Below are 18,607 nucleotides of genomic sequence, written 5' to 3'. Positions count from 1 at the left end.
TAGTGACCACCGGAATGCATTTGTTGGAGTCACATTTATTCCTTTCCAGGTGGGCTGATCTGGGGGTATTGATAGCTCTTTTTTTAGCCTGTTTGATCACTTTCTTAGGGTATGCCCGTTGCTCGAGTTTCACCGCCAAGTCATTTGATTGTTCCACACATTTTTTGACCTCGGAACAGTTCCTGCGGTAACGCAAGAACTGTCCCACCGGCAGGTTATCACGAAGCGCGCGTGGATGAAATGAATTATAGTGCGACAGCGAATTTTTGTCTGTTGGCTTCAGATGGACTGTTGTCATGATTTTCTTCTCTTGTATGTAGATGTCCAAGTCTAGATAGACCGCAGCATCTTTACTGTAAGTCCATGTAAATCTGAGACATGGGTCCAGATCGTTGAGCCAGTTGAGAAATCTCAGGAGGTCCTCTTCTGAGCCACTCCAGATGCATAGAATGTCATCTATGAACCGCCTCCAAAGGCCAATATTGGCCAGGAAGGGGTTCACGGTATCGTAGACATAGTGGGTTTCAAATTGCCCTACAGAAATACAGGCGAGACTTGGGGCAAAAGTCGCTCCCATCGAGGACCCGGATACATGCAAGTAGAGCTGATCCTTATATGGCAAAAAATGTTTTGTAAGTGCTAGCTCCGTGCACTGTAATACAAAGCTTTGGGGTACCTTACTTGTATTAAAAAGGAAGGTTTGAGCCTAGCAAAAGGTTTACATTTCAAGACAAAATAGAAGTTTTAAACTGTACACACAATCTGCGATGGCAGGCCTGAGTCATATTTAAAGGGCTATTAAAGTGGGTGGCACAATCAGTTCTGCATGCCCACTAGTACCATTTAATTTACAGGCCGTTGGCACATGTAGTGCACTCTACTAGGAACTTTCAAGTAAATTAGATATGCCAATTTGGTATAAGTCAATGTTATCATGTTTTGAGCAGAGAGCACAAGCACTTTAGCACTGGTTAGCTATGGTAAAGTGTGCAGAGTCCTAACACCAACATAGACAAATTCAACAAAAATAGGAGCAGTGAAGGCAAAAGGTTTGTGGATGACCCTCCACAAAAAGGCCAGGTCCAACAGTGCCAATATTGCAGAATATTCTCTGTGAGTACATCTGCTCACAGGCATGGATTGACGGCATTCTATGGTGGAAGTCCCACACCTACGAAGGTGAACACCTACAGACTTGCAATCTTTAGGGTATTCACAATCTTTTGGCAGACATATTTCCCCACTGGATATAATCTGTGATTTATTAAGAGCAGTTGTGAGTTCAAATGCATGGTAGGAATGGAGAGGCTCACCTCCAAAATAGGTGGAGGTGTGGAGGAAGGGCTTTCTACACAGAGAAAATGTGGTTTCCCCTTGGAGAAACAGAAATACATTTTAAGGTGCACAATTACATTTCTGTATGTGAGACATTACACATGGTAGTATTAATATGGAAGCTATGACAAATACAGTATCCCAGAAGAAGTTCTGGAATTATCTGAGAATTTGAGTAAAGCCAGCAATTCATGACGTATAACTGCCTAAAATCGAAATTCCTGACTTAATTTTTGAATGTTTTGTGAATCTGGCCCATAGCTTACATAAAATATTACCTACAAATATAATTGTAGGTATTTTGTAATGGTCTCAAAATAGTATGAGAACTGTGGTAATAGGCCCTTCTTTGCCAAAGACCTGTTGTCCATTATTGAGAGTTTGTTTCAGCCAGCCCTCCCTTGAATTTCTGAAGGACCTTAGAGTTCTTGGTATCTCATTGTACAGTAAATTACCAAAAGTGGAATAAAAGTAAGCTTCTGGTTTTAAAAATAATCTACAGACAAGGACAAAAGGAGGAATTGGGAGAGAAGCACAATTTGACTGAAATTATGGTTCGATGAAACATAAAGTTAAGATTCAAACATGATAGGAGAACAAATCTATCGACATCTTCGAGGATGAATTATATTGTACTGTGTTGTAGCATGTATACAGCACTTCATATCTCTGAGGAGGTAACAAAGTTCTCAAATTTGCATTAGGCTTTTGGGCACACTTTTAGGCCCCGATTAGGAGTTTGGCGTTCTACGGACTGCCAGACTCGTGGGGTGCGGCTGTGGCGGTCTCCCGACAGCCCTACTATAATGCAGGTGGTTGGACCACCACAGCCTGCTACCGCCGCCAGGAAACTGCCAGTCCCTGGTGGTGTTGCAGCGATGTAGAGGCAGTAATAAGCTTGGCGGGACCACTGCGGTCCCACCAAGCATATCATGAGTTTTCTCTCCGCTATGGTTTTCATGGTAGTGAACCGCCATGAATACCGTGGCAGAGAGGAAACAAAGGTGGTTCAACAGCATGTGCCCCCCTGTGTGCACGCACACCAGTTCCTGCACGGCATAGACTTTACAGTCCATGCCGTACAGGAACTGTTTTTGACTTTCCCATTGTGATGCCCATTTTTAGGGTACTGCCAAGGGAAAGTCAAAAACAAAGCCCGCCAGACACAAGGAAACTCCTAATCTGGTGGGCGGCCAGACCATGACTTTATAAGAGAGAGCTGGTATCAGGGCATCTTGGCTGTGTTGGCATTGTGTTCCTTGAAGTTGGAGTTGGTGTTCAAAAGACTTAACAGAGGTAAACATCACTTACAACGAAACTTTTACAACGCACTACCATTACAACGCGGTCATTACAACGCAAACTATTACAACGCATTGCTCTGGGGGGCGCTCTAGGATAGGGAATAGGTTAATTTACTATCCAATAACCTTCCCTAGTGTCCACGGGGACTGGAGTTGGAATAGTAAATTAAACTATTCACTATCCAGCACCCAAAAGCGCTATGCGATGTAAAAACCGCATTGTAAAGGGAGGCGTTGTAATAGCCTGCGTTGTAACGTCATACATCCCTTAGCAGATGGTGAAAGTTGGAGTTCGAAGTCATCAAGGTTCATGTAATTAAACTAGGGATACTTTTTTGCTTGTTTTGATAGCAAATAACAGTAATTCTGTCTTGTTTGGGTTGAGCTTTGGGAGAAGCTGGACATCTAGGTCCTGATGAAGCACAGGCACTGCTTGATGCATTGGATGTCTGGAGCAGAGGAGACTCCTAGATAGAGTTGTCTATTTTCAGCATATTGGTGAGTCTTGATGTTGTTGTGGAGGCTCCATGTAGTATCGTAGATGAAAGGAGACACTATGGAATCCTTGACAACTCTGCAGGCGATAGGGATCTTTTAGAACACAAAAACACCCATGTGAACAGACTATAATTGACTGGAAAGGCAGGAGGGGAACTAGTGAAGGATAATGTTAGTGAATCTAATTCAAGATTCCAAGGAAGCAGGGGTTATCTTCATCTGTGTGCAGGAAGTCATTGTCTACAATGTGTAAGGTAGACTTCTCCGTGCTGCAGTGCTCTCAGAGTTGTAATCATGAAGGAGATGGTTGGAACTGATGTGAGCCTAGACTGCTTTGTCAATGATCTTGCAGATGAAGGGTAGGTGAGTCTGGTGGTCCGTGGACCACTAGACTCATAATCAGGCCCCAAGACCGTTCCTCCTTTTGTTGGCTCTGATGTGAGACAATAAAAGGAGGGTGAATGACAGGCAGTAGAGGTGTTAAATTCAAAGTTTTTCTATATCATGTTTTGTAATTATAACATTGTCAAGAATATATAAGTTTTGCTTCCCATCAAACTGGATAATTACTTCATCTTACTGTAATTGTTTTATGTGCCAGACATTAGTATTAAAATCCTCTATTACCTGCCTCTGATTATTACTTGGAAAGTGCAGGGCCACCTCTTGGCCCGCGCTCACTGATGACCTGCCTTTCTCGCCAAGCCCAGTCCCTCCCTCACCACTGTCCTTTGTTTAGTGGCACCCAGAACACCATGATTATTTTATTTCTTTTGTAATGTAATCTCTGCAATACTGTTTGTGTTTCAGTTATATATGAGCCAAAGTTACTCTTCTCCCATCAACTCCAGGAGACTCGTCCCACCTTTCGCCTTACCCTGATTGCCCAACCCTCCCTCACAGATTGCAGAGTCTCCTGTGCTCCTGCCACTCCCTTAACCCCCTGCTGCCCTGTGCCGCTTTAGAATAGTAGTTTTTGGATGCCAGAGATAAAAGCTTTTTCAAACGTAGAAATGCACTCACTGGCATCAGATACCCTTCCTGTTTCAAGGAGAGGTGCTGATAGACACTGTGCCAGGTCATAGACTGTGACTTGTCAGAGTCTCCAAAAGTGCAGACCAAGAAACAAGTGGTATTTGTGTGATTTTCTGCTTGCTGCAAAAGTACAGCTAGTTTTGAGGTTTGGAATCACAAATGTACCTTTTTTTGCTGCAAAATTTGTCATCCCAGGCTGCAAAATCTTGCCGGGGTCTGATTTATGTAGAAAATTAAAATGCTTGTGAGTCTATGTGGATCAAAAGCTGTATTTCCCTCAGTTAGCCCTACTCTGTGTCTTCTTGCACAGCATGAAAGTTACATATTGCTCTACTTAGTTGATGTCATCAGTGATTTCATCAATGATGTCATTGAACATGGCATGAATTATGTAATGTGTGCGGTCATACACACGGCATGGCAGAAGCGTAAGTTTAAGTTATACTTAACTCGCTCTACTACAACTGGCATATTTCAGTGGCGTTTTGCTTTCAAAACGTTATGTTACATACCTAACTATAACATCACTTTAGCATGTGTTTTGTGTTTGTGCATGTGAGTGCTTATATATAGATGTAGATACTAGATATAGATATAAATACAGATATAGATAGATATATGGAGATATAGTCAAAGGTTTCAGTATATTAAACCTTAGCTCAATCACTGGTAGAGATGGTTCACAGAATTCAGGCTTAACTTAAAGAAAATGTGTAAAACATTTCAAAGTTCCAAATGAGTCAAAAAGTCAAAGAAACAAGACAATACACCTTTGTTTTTTTTTTAGTGAATTTCATATTTATTTCCTTTAAGTTGTAACTATAACATCACTTTAACCGTTGTTTTTTCAGTATGTATGTATGTATATACACACATATATATATATATATATATATATATAATATATATGCATGTTATGTACATTTGTATACATATATAGCGATATATATAGAGATACACACACTTGTGGAAATTATATAAAAAGCACATATACATATTTTCAAGTGTTAAAATATATATACATTCTAGCTCATTGTTTTAAAATATAATAATGAATATAATTTAAAAATAAATAAAACATTTAAACCTTTGTTAAAACATTTAATATAATTTAAATGAATTCAACACAACAACTTTTTGAATGTATTAAGTAACATATTATTGAGGTTGGGATTTTTTAAAGTATTTTTTAAATGATCATTTATGAAGTAAATTACTATATTTTAATTAACTAATACACATTTGTTTTGATGAGCTGTTGCACTGTAAACTGTTGTATTAGTTCTAGATTACAAATACAAAATTTAAATTATTGTACATATGAATCTTAAATAAAACATTTACATTTTCTTTGAAATAATGAAACAAAGTACTGATTTTGCATGCTTTTCTAGGAGGAGATCTCCGCCATGGTGATGGTGATCTCCACCGACAGATAAAAAGTTAGTAGCACTAACTTTACACTTGTAAATCCTATTGTGGGAAGCTCCACCATTTTATTTGAGGGTCTGGAGACATGTAATCTTACACCTAAATGTAAATCTACACTCGGAAATGGTGAAAAGCGAAATAGTGTAGAGTTACATCTATGCTGCATAGTAAATATACACGAGTGAATAAAGACGTCTAGTGTTACCTTTGTCAAAAAGCCCCAAAGATCTTTAAAGATTTTTTATAAGGCTGAAAATTGAATAACTGTATTACTAGTGTGGGGGTGTCTCTCTGGATGTGCGTGCATACGTGTGTGTGAGTGTGTGTGTCCCTTGTGTATTTTGAATCCTGCTAGATGGTAGACTGCTCTGGTTGTCACTAGAAGGCCATCACAATGGAGAGCGATAAGGTTTCGGTGCAGTGCATTAAACTGAGCAGAGGAGGCACTCTCTCACACAATACTGGTGTGTTAGAAAGCACATTTTCAAACTATCACTGGCAAAATGAATAGGTTTAATTGCAACTGGTAACATTAGTTCACACTCACAATTACACGGTTTAGCCAGAGCTAAAAAGAAGACCCATCGATAAAATCCAAATTTTCTTTACCACTTAATTTGAACATTTCTAGTTTTAGTGGTGCAAGTATATACGTCCTTAAATGGCAGAATGTAAAAGACTATTAGGCACCATAAGCCAGATAAAGATGGAAAGCTTCCAAACAAGTGAAATGAAACAGAATTCACCTCTTCCACATTCGCTAACGTCAAGGTTTTGTATATAATGCCAATGCCACTACACGTTGTTTCCTGCTGTTTTGTATCTGCATTCCAAAGTCGAAGTCCTGCATGTTTGCACAGCTGTCAGCAAAGTACCCCTGCAATCAAGAAAAACTGCAGCTACTCGGCCAAATTAGATTACACACTGACACTGCTCGTTTCTGTGGGATAAGCAGCCTGCTAAATATAGTGCATGACTGGCGGTCTAATTTAACACATACAGGAGCCATTCTTTACTCCACACAAGGTGTAAAAAGTTATGTCTACCGTTAGGGAAATAGTGTGATATACAGGCAAAAGTGAAAATCTTCTAATATTTTGCTTCGACCACATAGAGTGACAGCTTCGTAGTCCAACCCTTCGGACTCACATACATGTTAGCACCCTTTGCATCGTACTCAACCAGTAAACCAATTTCCTACAGTCATCAAAAGCCAGCAAGTAATGCTGAGAATAACACTTTCCCAAAGTCAGGACCATTACAGACATTACTTTAAATAATAACATCTTTTCCATCAACAAATGGAAACACGTCTCCACCCAAATCAGCATTTAAAGGCCATTAGTAATGTGAGTTTCAGAGACATCTACAAATGTACATAGACCAACAAACGCCGGGAAGCCCACAAACACTGACATAAAGAGCAAAGGCTATACAGTCACCCACAAACATGACATACAAACAGACATTCCTGCACCAAAGCTACAAACATGAATGTACCCATGCACTAAGATCAACAAACATAAGGTCAATCACGTGCATATGCAATGAACACAAGTACACATACACATACAGCCACACACAACACAAAACATAGACACACATCCCAGCATTGATCGAAAACATACATGGACAGACTGATGAACATGACAACCAACAAGAGATAGGGAAGGGCAGATTAAAAGACCAATACATGGATAAGACATCGACATCAATCCACGCACACCCAGTCCACACACCCAAAGACACAATGCACACAGAGCAACAGACAGACACCCATGCTCACAGACAAATGAACAAGCATAATCCACTGCACACAGACCACAACATACAGAACACAAACCAGCAAACTTCCCAGCACCTATGGACACATACCATTGAAAAAATAAAGACACCCATTCAGACAGACAGAAACTAAATCGCACCAGTGCACACAGTAGAGATGGAGGTACCCATGCTCACAGCCTAACAGACATATAAGAGGGCAGGAGAGCAGCCATAGTCACCCATAATCACAGTACAAATCAAATACAGACATTCACGCACACAATAGACAGATACACACAAACGCATCCTAACAGACGCACACACACTCTCATTATATATTTAGAAGCATCCATACACACAGAAACATATAAAGGCACATACATACACAAACCTCACAACAGACACACACACAGTCACATATTGTTACAAATAAAATACAAATAGTCTCACTTAGATAAAAGGTCCTTGCAGTCCAACATACAGTCTCTCATTCAGAGCACAATAAAAATACAGGCGCGCAAACTGAAAAACCACCCACACACAGACAAAACAGATACCAGAACACACAGGAGAGTCAGTGAATATAGGGGGAAATGGATGAATGCACAGATGAAAAGGGAAGATTGCGGCTGGACATAAAGATGATGAACATGATGCATTTTTTTATGCTTTCTTACTCTATAGTCCCTCCTGGAGGAAATCAAATTCTAAGCAGAGGAAGGAGTGGAGTTTATTCTTAGAGAAAATACTTGTACAGGGTTATGGAATATAGGGCCAGATGTAGGTAATTTTATTTTACCACCTCTTAAATTCCGAATCATACCGATTCGGTATTTAAGAAGTGGTAAAATAGAAGTACCGAGATGTAGGTAAATCCAGATGTGCATTTACCGAATCGGTAAAAATCGGTATTTACCGATTCGGTAAATACCGACCGGTAATGCCCATTCATTCCTATGGGCTTTGAAGCCCATAGGAATGAATGGGCATTACCGATTCGGTAATTACCGAATCGGTAAATACCGAATTTCACAAGGGTGCAGGGGGTGTCACTTTGACACCCTCTAGCACCCCCAAAACGGGTTCGGGTGCCATGTGGCAGGCATACCTGCCCTAAGGGCAGGTCTGCCTGTCATATGGCACAGGTGTGCATGCACACATGTGCATGCACACCGGAATCGGTATTTTACCATCAAATAGGATTTGATGGTAAAATACCGATTCGGTAAGGCTTGTGGGACTCAGAGGAGTCCCACCTACATCTCAATTTTACAGATTCGGTAAAAATACCGACTCGGTATTTTACAGAATCAGTAAATTTACCGATCGGTAAATTTACCGATTCTGTAAAATTGAGTGCCCTACATCTCAAATTCCAATTACCGGTCGGTAACGGCCGAATTCGGCCGTTACCGACCGGTAATTGGCCACCTACATCTGGCCCATAATGTCTAATCCTAGCTCTCTTTGGAATTATTGTCTGTAGTTAACACTGCAGTTCATTCTGTATGCCCAGCCCATTCTTGACAACGGGTTTCTGAATCTCTCCAGAAATCACGTGTGGTTTTGCACTCTGCATACATTAACGTTTACTAAAACGCTGATGCTTTCTCTACAAGCGGTGGGGAAATTCCGATTCGGGAGCTCGTGTCCAAATAAGGCTTGAGTTTAAAACCTACACATTCTGAATTTTCCCTCCTTTCTTTTAGGCAGGAAAACCCTGACGATATGTGAATGAACTCACAGACCAGTGGAGAAAAGAGGGAAAAACGTGGGAAATCGGTGCACCAACACCGCTTTACACTTTCTCTGTCGGAGAATTGGCTATAAGAAGAAGATTGTTCTTTGAAAACTTCCAAGCACTTTAACTTTAAGTAGCAATATCTATTGAGAAAGCTACGTATGTAGCCCAGTAGGCCAGTACGACCAAAGGGCGTTAATACTGAGAGAGCACAAGTCTGAAAAATGTATGAGTGCACCATATTTACAAGCACGTAGTTAGTTTAAACATGTTTACACACGAGTGTTTTATATTTAGAAGTGAAATACACAGAGTGTCTTATGTTCAGTAGTGAAATGTATAGAAGGTTTAAGTAGAGTAACAATAATCATAACTGTGTGAGATTAATGTAGAAATGTTGGAATGAATAGGAAAACCTCACGTTCTCATGTTAAAAGAATCATGTCAGAATTAAATGTAACTCTGAAATCCAGTTAAATGTGTAGGCCTCAGGGCAATTCACAGCAAACCTAAACGTGCTGCTTAAATAATGTGAGATGAGGTTGACGTGGTTCTTCCAAATGTATTATTGAACTTAGGGTTAAAATATATGCTTTATAGATGTGTTATTTTAGAAACGTATGCTAGTTAAGAATGTTGCTGTTTAAATCAAGTTAATGTTTTAAGAGTGCAGGGACCTGCTTCATGTAAATCAAGTAGGCCTGAACTGATAATGTCATATCGTTTGAACTGCCATGTGCTCGTTAGGGAAGAAGTCGAGAGGTGTCCAGCACAGAGCTTTGAGTGTGTTTTACGACCTAAAGATATGGTGGAGTCTGGAATATGAGGCCCACTGCAGGACGAACTGTATGCAGGTGCGAGGGTCCTAATCAGCTCGAATGAAAGGGACTTTGTTCAGTGGCGCTTGGCGCAGGCCTGTAGGAGTTTCCAGGAATTTCAGGGGGTATCAGCGCACTGGAGAAGAAGCCCGGGAACCAAGGTCACCTTTAACGAGGGTCTTGAAGAGTACCATCATGGAGTTTACCGCGCAAAGATGTACCACGTGAGGGGCGTCCCAAGGGGCGTTCCTATCCGAAATGTAATTTGGTATTAGGGAAAGAGACCCGGGAGGAGAGCAGAGCAGATGATTTTGGGAGCCTAAGGAAGCGGATGGGTAGGCAGATAGGCTGATCAGGAGAGACCCATTATCAGAGAAGAGACAAAGAGAAGTGAGTGATCTTCTTAGGAAGTCATCACGGCTGACACCTAGAGGGGTAAAGATCTTGTTAAGTAGGGATGTCACTTAGTATAGTGTAGGGACAGACTAACCTTAATTTTCTTTTCTGTAATGACTTTGAGGTTGCAACTTGTATCCATTTTGGCAACGCTCATGTTATTGGAAGTTGTACTCATTATTCTGTTTTTCAGACTCAGACTATTCAAAAAGTTCATGTTCATAGTGATACCCATTTATCTTCTGAATCTCATTTTGAGAAGTTTGTATCTTCAGTTATCTTTGACTTTATATTAAATCTTTGAAACTTAAATTTGGTCAGTGGTCATTTAGAGTGGTGTAAGTTCTTAAATTGATTGACTTATTATTAGATTACCTTTTACTCAATGACAGGTACCAACGATTCAGTCGACTTAGTTTGGGATTTGGTAAGGTAACTAGTAACCAGTAATCCCGCGTTAGCAGTTGGTAGCAGAGTGAGGATGGTTATCTTCTTGAGGAAGGTAATCTAGAGAGGTTAGTTTACCCCAAGGCCCCTAGACGTCGAGAAACGAGCAGCGGAAGAATCGTGTGCCGAAAGGTGCAGACGGGGCGAGAAAAGCAGCAGTATCGGAGGAGAGTGAGTATAAAAAGGGTCATGCGTGAACAGATTGCGGTGTTTTGTGTTGTATTTGTATTGTAATGTCTTGCGGAGTTGAATGCCTGTAGTGTGAATGAGAGAAGGTTGTGAGCGCGCGCAACCTGGTAAGCTGGTTACCTGGTAAACGGGTGAACTGGTGAAATCTTAAGTTCAGGCCAGAGCTTAAGTGGTTTTGGGTGTATCGAACATCCAGGGTAGTTGTCGACCATAGTACGGAGGTCACGAGGTACCATTGACCGCCGTGGATCCAAGATAGGGGGAGAGTAAGAGTGAGTGTATGAGTAACGGACGCTGGTCGAACGTTACTGTGTGTGAGTAACCTATCGGAGAAGGCGATTGTCTGGAAGTAAACGGAAAGACATTTTGCCAAGTTAAGGTGACAACTACAGAAAAGACTGTGGGCGTACAGTCAAGAAAGGTGATCGCTTGGACGGAAGTAATCATTTTTCAGAGTATGAATGGGACGCGTGCATGACCGAGGAGACGAGCTGAGAAAGGAGGGGAACTGCTGCGAAGTGGGACGGGTGACGTCGGCTAGAGCCGCGCTGTGATTGAGCGGTTGGTGTGACGTTAGCTAGAGCCGCGCTCTGGTTGGGCGGCTAGAGTGACGTCGGAGGAAAGTCGCGTACAGATAGGCCAGTTAGTAAAGAACGGTGCTGAGATTGGTGGAATATCATCAGGAAGTAAATAAACGCGGAGAAAAGAGAAATCATGAAGTGTTTTAAGTGTTTGAAAGGGATTTTTAAAAGAAAAAGAAGTGAGCATTATTTTGGGGAAGAGGCTCCGCCGGAGGGTACGCCAGCTCATTATATGGCAACGAATGTTGGGCTGCATACCATATTATGGATCGGGGCTTGGAATAAGCTTACGGAAGGGAATGAGGAAATGCAGTTCCCGAGGTACGGGACGTTTAAGTTAGAAGTGTTACATCGGCTAAAAGCAAACATGTCCTCATTGAAACCCTCGCCCAGACCAACACAGTTTGAGGCCCTTAATGCATGGATTAGGGCTGCACACGACAGAAATTTGAACAGGCGTCAACAAAGACTGACGCGATCGGTAAGAGCAGTGCGAGATTCTAAATGGGATGAGGAAGCAAAGCGGTGGAGGGTACAGGCTATTGAGGTGGAAAAAATGTATCCAATGAGGGAGGTGGCAGGAGGAGGAGGAAACCTCATGGAAGAAGACGAGGAAAGCGAGTCGGAGGACAATCTGATAAACAGATTGTTAATGGATAGACCACCTCCGAGAGTGGGGGTGATAGAAGATAGAGGGCTCGCAAGGGAAGATGGGAATGCCATAGAGGGGTATACACCACTCCCTATATCGGAATGGACACCTACCAAAGGTGGGGAGACACCTCAACCTAGCACAGTACAGAGTGTAGTGGGAAGGTTTGTGGTGCAGAAAACGCCAGCCACCGAAAAGGTTGAGTCCTTTGGATTGCCAGATGCTCTTCAAGTGCCTGTTACCATAGGACCTATAGTATCGATCTATAACCCAGAAAGAGATAGAGAGGAAGAACAGAGGCAATTGGATAGAGAAAGGATTGAGATGGAAAGGAGGAATAATGTGACAAATGCATGGAAACAATTGCCAGGATCGGTAACATGGAATACCCCATTAGACACAACTGTCGGTCCCAATTCAGAACAGGGAGGTCCGAGAGGACCAATGGATCTAAGGGGACCGCGGCCAAGACCCTATTCAGAATTAAGAGCTGATCTGAGGGAATGGGACGGGTTCACAGTATCCCCGAGTAACAGGACAAGAACAGAACCAGAATGGGAAACCAGGGGCAATGGGACTGTATCTCATTGTGGGGCCAGCGAAAGCAGTCAGGGCCGGGAAGGCCAAAGTCCAGAGAATAGAGGGGATGCACATCCTACAAATCAGGGAGAACAGCCGGAACAAAATACTAGGAATGTAGAGTGTGAGGAGATGTCCCGTCTCTGGGAGAAAGGTGGAGACAAAATGGTACATGCTTTCCAGAATAGGTTCAGGTGCCTTCATCATGCACTCGGAGAAAACGTTCAACATTGGAGGAAGGAGAACAGTGACAGGTCCCGCCATGCTTCGAGTAATCAAGAATCACAGGGCAATAGTGAGGAAAGGGGGAGCAATGGGATGCCTTACTATGCACCCAGAGAAAACAGGCAGATCGGGGAAGGCGGAAAATTGAGAAACAAGGAAGTATTTCATCATCCACCCCGAGAGGATGGAAAGGCATGGGACCTAGAGAGATGGGAAGAGGGGAGGACTCCCTTTAACTCACCAGTGCCTAGGCGCAGGGCTAGGAGCTGGGACGGGAAGGATGTGGAAGGTACATCTGGACCAGAGGTGCTGAAAGCTGCGATAAAGGTTAAAAGGCTTGATGTCTCCAGTCTAAAATCCGATCTAGACGAGATTATAGAAGGAACGGTGCCTTTAGAAAGGATCGATTTGTATGAACAAGATGAATTGCTGTTCATAGCAAAGGATACTACTAGGAGAGCTAGAGCATTCCATGAGAAACTGACTAATTTGGCCGACAGGTATGCTGTAGATTTATCTAGGACAAGGGCATTACAGAGTAACCATAGATTACAATACTCAGACCAAGACCTAGATGAGAAGAGGACTACTGGATTGAAAACTCACATAAGGGAGTTGATATCTGGAATAAGAGTGTGGAGAGAACTGGACAAATGGGAAGAAAGGTGGTCGAAAAGGGGCACGGTTAGGCGAAGTACAAATGTGATGACCCCTGAGGGAAGGGTAATGCAGATGGAGGCATTCCCTTTGCGAGAAATATCAAATGGAAATTATGTACATGTGCCCTGGAGTAGAGGAGATTTAGCTGCATTTACCAACTCATTTCCGAAGTTAAGGGACAATCCAGTAGAGTGGTATAAGCAGGTAGAAAGGTTTGTCAAGATCTCGAAAGTATTGTGGATTGATTTGAACACGTTGTTTGACATCGTGGTCCCATCTGATTTGTGGACCCCGTGCAAGACTAGTGTTGAATGGCCAAATTCTGAACCAGTGAGGGATGCTCGGACTAATGGACCGTCCGAGATTGTCATGCGAAAGTATGAAAGGGTAATAGCTTGGTTGAAAGATAAGGTACCGCCACAGGATATAGATTGGGTAAAGATAGATCGAACAAGGCAAGAACCGAAGGAGACCGTGCATGAGTTTTATGAGAGGTTGTTGAAAACATTCAAGCAATACAGTGGACTCGATGTAATGGATCCCAAAGATATAGGACAATTTGTGTCAAAGTTTGTCTTGGGGCTGAGACCTGATATTTGTTTGATGATACAGCAACATTTAATCTGTTGGCAGAACAAACCACTAGATGAGATTTTACGTTATGCGAGATACTGTAGTGATGAGATAGATTCTAAAGTCAAGAATTTAAAGGAGAAATTGATGGTGGTGCAAATGCAGTCCGCCGGGAAGGGTGGCCAGCAGAAGCAGGGGATGGGACGAAAGCCAAACGGTCAGAATAAGGACAATGAGGACGGGCAGAGACCTAGGATAGACTTTGCCACTTTAAAGAAAACGACAAAGTGCCATCAGTGTCACCAGGTGGGGCATTGGCGACGCGAGTGTCCCTTTAACCCTGAAAATGGAGAGCTAGAAGTAGAAGAGCAGGTTCAAGAAGTCCCAACTCCAAAGGTGACAGTTCCAGGAGGCAAGGTGGCCAAAGGGGGGACTTCGGCCCCACGGGCCTAGTTCCCACAGCCACCGAAGGTAGCGACAGGGGGAAAGGTCTTTAAACAGATGCCTCTCTTCATTGAGGAAGAAAAGTGTTATTACATTGATCCATTGACAGGACAACGTGTGAGCAGTGAAGAGGACTGTACCCTCGGGGCTGTCCTAGAGGTGGATCAGAGAGGGCCGTTTGTTGAGGCAGAAGTGGCAGGGTGTCCCACTACGTTCCTAGTGGATACTGGGGCTACTCGATCGACTCTGAGATCAGCGGTGGTTCCAGACTTGCCGATGTCAGGGGAAACAATTCAAGTGGTAGGAGTCGCGAACAAAAGGCTGACTAGTCCCTTGACAGAACCAGTGTCTGTGAAAATAGGAAACCACATGAACGAGCATCAGTTTGTGGTTTGTGACTCGAGTCCGGTATGTCTGTTAGGAAGGGATTTGTTGTGCAAATTGAACTGCACCATATACTGCACCCCGCAAGGAGTGGAGGTACAGACTACTGACGATGATGCTACCTTTAAGGTGGCCAATTCGAAATCCTGTGTAGAACTATATCCTACTCTGACAGTTGAAGATCTTCCCCAAGATTTAAGAGATGCAGTGGCATCAGAGGTATGGGATTTCACAGGAGAAGAAATAGGATTGATTAAAGGGGTAGAACCGGTAAAAATACTGGTAAAACCAAATGCCGAGTTTCCAAGAACGCCTCAATACAAATTGTCCCAGGAAACGATTGCGGGGATAAAACCTGTGATCGAGTCAATGATACAACAGGGAATACTGAAAGAAATCGTGGGTAGTCCTTGTAACTCCCCGATTATGGGTTTGCAGAAACCTAGCGGAAAATTCAGGATAGTGCAGGATTTACGAAAGATTAACAACATAGTCGTTTCATGTTGTCCCGTGGTACCGAATCCTTCAGTGATACTATTTCAAATACCATGTCAGGCAGAATGGTTCACAGTGATAGATCTTTGCCAGGCTTTCTTTTCAATCCCATTGGATGAAGAGAGCAGGTATCTTTTTGCTTTTAAAATGGAAGATCGCGTTTTAACATGGTGTCGAATCCCACAAGGATTCACAGACAGTCCATCCATCTTCAATCAGTTGTTGAAAAAGAATCTTGAAAATCTAGTACTGCCCCAGAACTCGGTTCTGGTCCAGTACATAGATGACCTACTTGTTGCGTCAGAGACAGAGGAAGCCTGTAAAGCAGACTCGATTGCCTTATTGAACCATTTAGCTGAAAATGGACATAAGGTATCTCCAAGCAAGTTGCAGTATTGTCTGACAGAAGTACAGTATTTAGGGCATCGGTTAGAAAAAGGGAAACGTAAGGTGTCCCCAGAGAGGATTGAGGCGATAATGAAGATGAATGCGCCTACAACACAGAGAGAAGTTAGAATGTTCCTAGGAATGGTGGGTTACTGCCGACAGTGGATAGTTAACTTTTCACTGAAAGCGAAGCCCTTACAGAAACTGACGCACAAGGAGGTGAGTGATCCGGTACCATGGGACGAAGAATGCTTGGTGGCGTTCTTGCAGCTGAGGGACGATTTATGTCGTGCTCCGGCTCTGGGAATGCCCGATTATGAGAAATCATTTTCACTCTATTGCTGTGAGAGAGAGGGATGTGCTTTGTCAGTCTTGGCACAGACCCACGGAAATGCCCGTAGACCAGTTGCATATTTTTCGGCTACATTAGATCCAGTAGCCGCAGCGTTGCCCGGATGTCTCAAATCCGTTGCTGCAACGGGTGTCAGCATTGAAAGGAGTGAGAGTATTGTGATGGGACATCCAGTAGTGGTGTATGTACCGCATTCAGTTGAATTGTTAATGACCAGGACGAAGACGCAGCATCTGACCAATAGTAGGCTCACGCGCTACGAGCAAGTTATTCTTGCCGCGAAGAACGTGACCCTCAGGAGATGCTCTGTCTTGAATCCTGCTACTTTAATGCCATTACCTACTGTAATAGAAGGCGAAGGATGTGAAGACCACGATTGCCTTGATGTGACTGAACTATGCACGAAACCCAGACCAGATATTGTGGATGAGCCATTGTCTGACCCCGATGAAATTTATTTTGTTGATGGCTCATGTTTAAGAGACGATACTGGTCGGTTGAGAGCAGCTTATGCTGTTTGTACTATTACTGGAGTTGTGGAAGCTGCTTGCCTGGAAGGAGTACATTCCGCACAGGTAGCAGAAATCATTGCCCTAACTCGTGCCTGCATAGCAGGAAACGGAAAGAGAGTCACCATATACACTGACAGCCAATATGGTTTCGGTGTGGTTCATGATTTCGGGCAGTTGTGGTCTCAGAGAGGTTACATGACCTCCTCTGGTTCGCCCATTCGAAATGGAGAATTTGTGCGACTGTTGTTAGAAGCATTACAAGGTCCAGTTGACATCGCAATAGTAAAGTGTGTAGCTCATACCAAGAATACAGATTTTGTGTCACAAGGCAACAGATACGCTGATGAAGTCGCACGTTATTGTGCGGAACAAAATTATTCTTTCTCAAAGGTGGAAATAGAAGGTGCGGAAGAAAGGACAGAATTAAGCATGATGTTAGAGACCGTGGATACCTGGGAAGATTTGAGGGTAATGCAGGAGAATGCACCAGAAACCGAGAAAAAGGCATGGGAAACAGCAGGTTGTGTGCGAAGTGAAATGGATTTTTGGGTTTCAGCAGATGGGAGGGCTGTGTTACCTGAAGAATTAGCTAATCCCATGGCGAGAGAAATACATGGTCCAGTACATCTAGGAAGGGATGCTATGATGAGAGTGTTTAGGCAAACTTGGTATTGCCCTAAATTTAGAATAGCAGCAGAATCAGTATGTAAGCGATGTGTTACCTGCCAACAACTGAACGTAGGCAAACGAACACCAGTCACACTGAGTCACATTGGGAGGTCGGGGGGGCCTTTCAATAGAATGCAACTAGATTTCATCGAAATGCCAAGAGTCAATCGCCTTCGGTATGTGTTGGTGATTGTATGCGTATTTTCCAGATGGGTTGAAGCGTACCCTACACGTAGGTGCGATACACTCACAGTGGCTAAATTGTTGCTCAGGGAGTTGATACCGCGCTTCAGGGTGCCTGCCTCTTTGGAATCGGACAGAGGAAAACAATTTAACAGCGAAATAGTGAAGATGTTGTGCTCCACACTGAATATCGATCAAAAGCTGCATTGTAGTTATCGACCAGAAGCTTCAGGAATTGTGGAACAAGTGAACGGCACTTTGAAGAATAGATTGGCTAAAGTAGTGGCATCCACATCTTTGAGTTGGCCAGATGCTCTTCCTTTAGTGCTTATGAGCATGCGCAGCACCCCTGACAGGAGGACAGGTCTCTCTCCACACGAGATTCTGATGGGGAGGGCCATGAGACTTCCCACAGTTCCAACTGCTGCCCTATTGAATATTACAGATGATCTGATCTTGGATTATTGTAAAGGACTGTCTGACGCCATCCATTCTGTGTCCCTTCAGGTGCATGCGGCTGAAGTTCCAGCATCGAGGAACCTGTGTCATGACCTGAACCCAGGGGACTGGGTGTTGGTTAAAAAACACGTCCGGAAGAACTGCCTAGATGTTCGCTGGCGTGGGCCCTTTCAGGTAATCCTGATAACGAACACCGCGGTGAAGTGCGGGGGGCTGCCAAATTGGATCCATGCATCCCATACTCGAAGAGTTCCAGCACCTCTAGAAGGAACAGCTCCTATCCCAGACGAAAGCCCGGAAGTGGAAGAAGAGTCGCAAGAAGGGATTGAGGCAGCTGAGGGGGTGTCGGAAGAAGTTGGGAACGCATCGGATTCAGAAGGAGAGCGAAGGCAGGACGGCAGTGAGACTGAAGACGCAACTGAAGGAGAGAGCAGCAGTGAATACGAAACAGACACGGATCAGTACCAGAGTGATCAAGAACCGAGTGTGAG

Source organism: Lissotriton helveticus, chromosome 4_1, assembly GCF_964261635.1.
Source record: "Lissotriton helveticus chromosome 4_1, aLisHel1.1, whole genome shotgun sequence".
NCBI lineage: Eukaryota > Metazoa > Chordata > Amphibia > Caudata > Salamandridae > Lissotriton > Lissotriton helveticus.
The sequence above is the reverse complement of the archived record's forward strand: the minus strand, read 5'-3'. Positions refer to the sequence as shown.